Source organism: Spermophilus citellus (genome assembly GCF_964194105.1).
Source record: "Spermophilus citellus genome assembly, chromosome: 17".
NCBI lineage: Eukaryota > Metazoa > Chordata > Mammalia > Rodentia > Sciuridae > Spermophilus > Spermophilus citellus.
In genome coordinates, this window is record NC_138199.1 from 43,338,409 (window position 1) to 43,344,408 (window position 6,000).

Sequence of the window (6,000 nt, forward strand, 5' to 3'; positions counted from 1 at the left end):
AGGATTGCTTGAGCCCAGGAGTTCAAGAATAGCCAAAGCAACCTTGAATCAAAATTAATAAAAATAACCTTCCTAAAGTGCCACAGGTGTCTGTTATGCATCTGTTGCATCTGGCTCCAGGAAAAAAGAAAAAAGAGATCTCACGCTATATGTCAAAGGCCAGTCTAGCAAGGTTCAAACAAAGCACACCCAAGGCTGGATCAGGAGGGCACCTGAAAAAAGTGCCCCCCCCAACTCCCCCAACCGCCCCCCCCCATGCTTCAGGATCAGCACTCTCTCCAATGGCCCACTCTCTCCAATGTCTTCTGTAAATACAAAAAAAAAAAAAAAAAAATTCCATAACATTTAGATGAACTGAAGGGAACAGAATAAAAATCCAACCTGGTTTAGCTGAGGGCCTACACTAGGGTCCTATAGGAAGTCATCAGGTCAACTAGCAGATCTGATGACATCTGCCTTTCAGAGACCAGGGAATTAAGAACAAAGGACCTTTATGATAATAAACAGGCTCTTGAAGCAACACAGTGCTCTAAGGACCTGTCCCTTCTGCTTCATGTGCATGTCCCTAGCCCCTTACTAAGCTCCTCTCTCAAACTGTTTCATAAATGATCACTCCTCTCCTAAGTAAGTACTTAGTACCAGAAGTTGCTTATCATGGAGAGAAATAAAGTTGATGGGTTTATGGACTATGGAAGCCTAAACCCAAACACATGATGATTTAGAGATTTATAAGTTGAAGCAATTTGTTTTGTTGTTTTAATTTTGCAGTACTGACAACTGAATCCAGAATACTCTACTGCTAAGTTACATGTCCAGTCATTTACTTTTTGAGACAAGGTTTAAGACTGGCCTGGAACTTGCAATTCTCCTGCCTCAATCTTCCCAGTTGCTGGGATTATAGTGTGCACTACCATGCCCGGCTAGCAATTAAGCTTTTAAAATTGTTTTTAAAAAGAACATACTAGACCAGTGCTGTCAGAAAGAACCATGATGTTGAAAACATTCTTGCGGGGCTGGGGATGTGGCTCACGTGGTAGCGTGCTCGCCTGGCATGCGTGCGTCCCAGGTTCAATCCTCAGCACCACATACAAACAAAGATGTTGTGTCTGCCGAAAACTAAAAAATAAATATTAAAATTTAAAAGAAAAAAAAAGAAAGAAAACATTCTTGACTCGAGCTGTCCAGGACAGCAGCCCTCAGGCACCCTATTCAACTCCAAGGTTCCCAGGGGCATAACCTAAATACCATTAATGTTCACCAATCCTCCTTTACCAGGTGAGGAAACTGACACCCCAGAGGGCCAAGAGGCCTGCCTAGACTCACAGCCAGGGTTCAGCACTCAGAACTACACTAAGCCCAAGGTTCTTGCCACTAAGCTCAGAGGTAAGAAAAGCCTCACTGGCTCCAAGCTCTGCATACCTTAACTTCCAGAACTCACCTGAGTGCCCTGCTTTGTTCAAATGGGCCTTAGTGACACATGGCTACATGAACATGACCAGCCAGTATTACAGGATGGGGAACACAATGTTTACTACCTACACCTGTAAACTTAACAAACCAAGCTGCAGACATGTCCAGATTACAAAGACCTGGACAGAATAACTCTGTTAGCATTTAGGAAGAGGAAAAAAAAGTTAAGGAAAAGAACACCTTGAAAGCTACTTATTACTGGAAAGCCAGTCCTCAAACTGCTGATGATGATGTGCATAACTTTACTACAAAAATCTGCTTAGAAAGCAGCAGAGAGATTAGAAGGAAAAAGAAAAAAAAAAAAAAGGAATTAAGAATATTCTTTGGGGGCTGGGGATGTGGCTCAAGCGGTAGCACGCTCGCCTGGCATGCGTGCGGCCCGGGTTCGATCCTCAGCACCACATACCAACAAAGATGTTGTGTCCGTGGAGAACTAAAAATAAATAAATAACTATTAAAAAATTCTCTCTCTCTCTCCTCTCTCACTCTCTCTAAAAAAAAAAAAAAAAAAAAAAAAAGAATATTCTTTGGTTCTTTTCACAAAAGCCCTCCAGAGGACCTAGTTCAAACCCACACTTGTTTCTCTACCCCTCACTGAAACAATCTGGAATGGCCTCCGGTTTCAGTGATGCTCAGAGGTATGAGGATTAAAAGGAAGGTGAAGGAAGAGGCAGCTCCTAAATCTCAGTTTCCACATCCCCAAGAGCTACTTCTCCAGCCAGACTCTGTCTGCTCCAAACATGTTCAGTGACAGTACTTTCCATTGCCCAAGTTTAAAATTAGGTATCAGGTTCACTCAGTGGAGCACCACACATGCACATGGATACTTGATGTTAAATGTGCAAGTGAAACCTGGGTGAAATAGATACACCAAGAAGGGAGAGAGGAGAAACAGAGCTTGCCCTAGGAAGCAAGGTTTAGGATTAATAGGTGCCCCACTATGGAGATGAACAATTCCAAAGAGTGTATGATTTCAGTGGACCAAGAGGCCCAGAGAACTCAGCACCTCCCCCAAAGTACAGGAAATTTCCTCAGAATAACAAACCAAAGGCATTAACCCTCAGCTGACACAACTGTCTGACTTCCCCACAACGGGAAGAGACTAAGCAAGAGACCAAGCGGCAGAGAGGTCAGTCATCCTAAACACACCAGGAAGAAGTAGCGGGGAACCAGCTCTCCGGGCACTCTGGCTGCCACTCTTCAAAGCCCTAAAATACCCACCCAATCATGACATGTTGAACTAGGAGGCTAGCCAGCAAACTGGGGAAACCAATTTGTCTCCCTCAGCACTTTAACCAAATTTCTAGGTCAGAGGCTAGGAGAAAAGGGGTGATTTTAATAAAATTCAAATCAAGTGATTCAAGTAAAATTTAACTCAGTCTCGGATTCCTAGGAATGAGAGAACAATGTTTAAGCACCTATCATGTACCAGGCACAGTCCAAAGTCTCACAAATATGAAATCCATCTCTCTTTAGAATGGGAAAGGAACACTGTGAAGGTTAGAACTAACTTCCCTCACAAACTATGGCTATGACCAATCTAGGTCCAAAGCCCTAGAATAATCTGGGTTACTAGGCAGCAGGACAAACTGCCCTAAAATATTGATGCTCAGCAACCTTACACTGGAGATATATCAACTTCAGCACCTGAGCAGGCTACTTAAAAGAGATACTTAACCTCCACTGTCACCCTGCACTGGCCAAGTGAATGTAAATGCATTTCCCAGAAACAGCTGGAAGACAGGAGAGACACCCCTGCAGGGGACTCCACCCACACACAAATCCACTAGACCTGTCTCACTCAAAGGCTTGCATCAGTTACCCGCCTTGGTTCAGTTTTCTGCACAGAACACAATGATAATGGAGCCTATTTAAGCCAGAAACCACCAAGGCTTTAGTGATTCGCATACCTGAAAGATACAGACCTCTAACGTATGTTCATTTTTCACAAGGCTACACACAAATTATTATCCATGACACATAAAACTAGAAGTGAAACAAGACTCAACACAAGTAAAATATCTCCCCCAAAATAACTTCACTTGTTCCCAGTGCTCAAAAGAATCTTCAATAATCAGCAGGTGAACTCTTGAATGTCAAGAACAGAGGAATCAAATGATCAAATCATGATGCCTTTTTCATTTCAAAGATGCTCTATACCTTTAAGAACAGAGTGGCTGAGTACTAAGAGTTCAAGCTTTGCTTTCCACATAAAGGGTTAACAGGGGGTACTAATTTGGGAAGGACTTAGCGGTTACATGAACAGGTAAGGTTATTAGTTACCAGAACTAATAGCTTTTCGTGAACAGTATTCCTAATCAGCAATTGAGACATGGAAAAGGTGGAGGGGAGATAGGAAGCAAACCATCCAACAGAGGTGGCTGCACCAGGTCCAGCGGCCCAGATTTCACTGCAAAAGATAATTTAAATTTCGAGTAGCCTGCACTTCAGTAGGGGAAATACAGGCAGTTTAACCTCACTAATTGCCCTGCACACACACCTTACTCTACCCAGCTTGAGAGGCTTCCACTCACACCTGGAGCGAAGTCCACCGGGTTTGTGTTAACCATAGCCCAGGGGCAGGAAGGCGCCTGCCACCCTGCTGCATCTCCTCGGGAGAGGAGGGGCAAGTCCCTCAATGCTCAGGGCTTCCCATGGGACCAGGGTCCCACCTGTACAGTACACCACCACCGCACTCTTCCTCTCTTATACCTCCCTACTTCCTAGCAAGGGAAATGGTTAAGAACTATAAACTACGGCACAAAATAGTTGAACACTTAGAAATCCCATCCCTGAGGTGTCCAGCCCCATGGTCTAAGCACATTTTAACCCATACCCCAGTGCATGTGTGGACCTTGCAGATCGCGAACCTGAGTTAGGGGGGAGCACGTGACTCTTGGCGTCCCAGAGGAGTGAAGTCAGCGAGCATACTGGGCTGGACCGCCTCCACCTCTCCGGACCGCTTAAGGGGGTTGCAAATGCTAACTCTCCTCGAGACATCCAAGCCCTTGTCCTCTGGATCCTAACTCGGTTCTATGCGTCCCTCCGCTCCAAACACGGTTCCGGGCACAGCAGTCGCCCAACCCATTCTCCCAGCTCGGTCCGCCGAGCCCTCTTCACTGGTTCACAATGCTAAACTCCAGGGGTTGGGCTACCTGCTGGGGTTTGCCACCGCCAACGAGCCAAAGAGGCCGAGAAGTTGGGTTAGGCTCCGGAAGTGAACAATTTAACTCCTATCCCCCATAGCCGGAGAACGGCTCCCTGCGGGATTTGGAGGACCTCCTCGCCCTTCTGAGCACCTGGCCCTGCCCACAGTCCGCCCCGCCGCCGCCTCTCGGGGCTCAAACTGGGTACACACGACCTTTGAAAAGTAAACGCGAGTGGGGCTGGGCGACCTTGGGTGGGACGCTCAGGCGGTGAGCGCGCTCCGGCAAAGTTAAGGCGCAGAAAGGGCGCCCCGGGTGTCGTGTCCCCGCCCCGAGGGCGGTGACGCGCGTGGGGGGAACCCACAAGGCTCAGAGCGCCGCCCCCATCCACGCACACGCGACCTGTCAGCAGGAGCCCTCGGGCAGACAAGCCCGCGGGGGAGGACCATTGGGCGCGCTGGCTACGGAGGCAAGACGGGCCTGCTTGACAGCAGACTAGCGTGAGCCCTCTGCACACGCTCGGGGTCCGGATCCTCTGCCTCCCACTACCTGGTGCGCGTCTCGCGCCCCGCACCTGCACCCCAGGCGCCCCAACAACACGACGGCGCCCTCCTAGGGCCCAGGCAGGGGATGAGCGGGCCAGGCGACCCCCCAGTGCCCCTAACTTACCAGCTTCTCTGCGACCGTCGGGGTGTGGAGCCCTGGCGCCGCCGCCACCCCCCCAGCCCCCGCCTGGCCCCACGACCCAGCCCCGCAGCTCTGTGCTCGGGCTGCTCCCCCACGTGCTCGCCCAGGCCAGTGGAACACAGAGATATTAAATACTGAGGACGCGCAGCGACGTGCCCGCGGCGCGACGCAAAGCCCCGCCCCTCGCCCTCGTGCCCCCGCGCCCCCTCTTCACCCGCTCACCTGCGCGTGCGCGCGCCGGCCGCTCCCGCCCGTACCTCGCGCGCCTCTCCCAGCTGCGCCAGAAGGGGCGCGGTCTGGAGTGCTCAGCTAACATCCCGCTGCCGCCGGGAGTCAGCCTTCCCAGTGCTCTCGCGAGAGGAGCTGTAATCTCGATGGGCCGGGAGAGCGGCCTGGCTGGAATGTTGAGATCCCGGAAAACTCTGGATTCTCTGCCCCACGATCCCTGCGCCTGTTGCCCCGCTTCGGCCTTGGGAGATTACAAGGGGTCAAATTGGCTGTCTTCTCCCTGGGGATCGAGAGTCCTATGGAAGAGGCGGAGAGGCTAGTGATGGGCAGCACCCCCCCACACACACCCACTTGCATCGGGGCTTTAGCTTCCCGGTAACTAATGTAACGTTGTAATGCATAATTCGGTGGTCATTAATAATTGCTCAGTAAGTGTGCACTGGTGGTACCCGGTGCCACGCGAGTGCAA

At 49.9% G+C, this 6,000-nt stretch overlaps 1 protein-coding gene across 2 annotated transcripts in view; it reads right to left on the reverse strand.

Moving 5' to 3' along the window:
* The window catches only part of AKAP1 (A-kinase anchoring protein 1), a 30,982-nt gene extending 25,433 nt beyond the window's left edge, over positions 1-5,549 (reverse strand). Inside the window, exon 1 of one of the 2 annotated variants that reach the window (XM_081271104.1) lies at positions 5,526-5,549. The gene's annotated coding sequence lies outside the window, so the exon portion shown is untranslated. Of the gene's footprint in view, positions 1-5,285; positions 5,459-5,525 lie in introns of those variants that run through there. The other variant, XM_081271103.1, reaches the window with a different exon arrangement.
* Between the last annotated feature and the right edge of the window lie 451 nt (positions 5,550-6,000).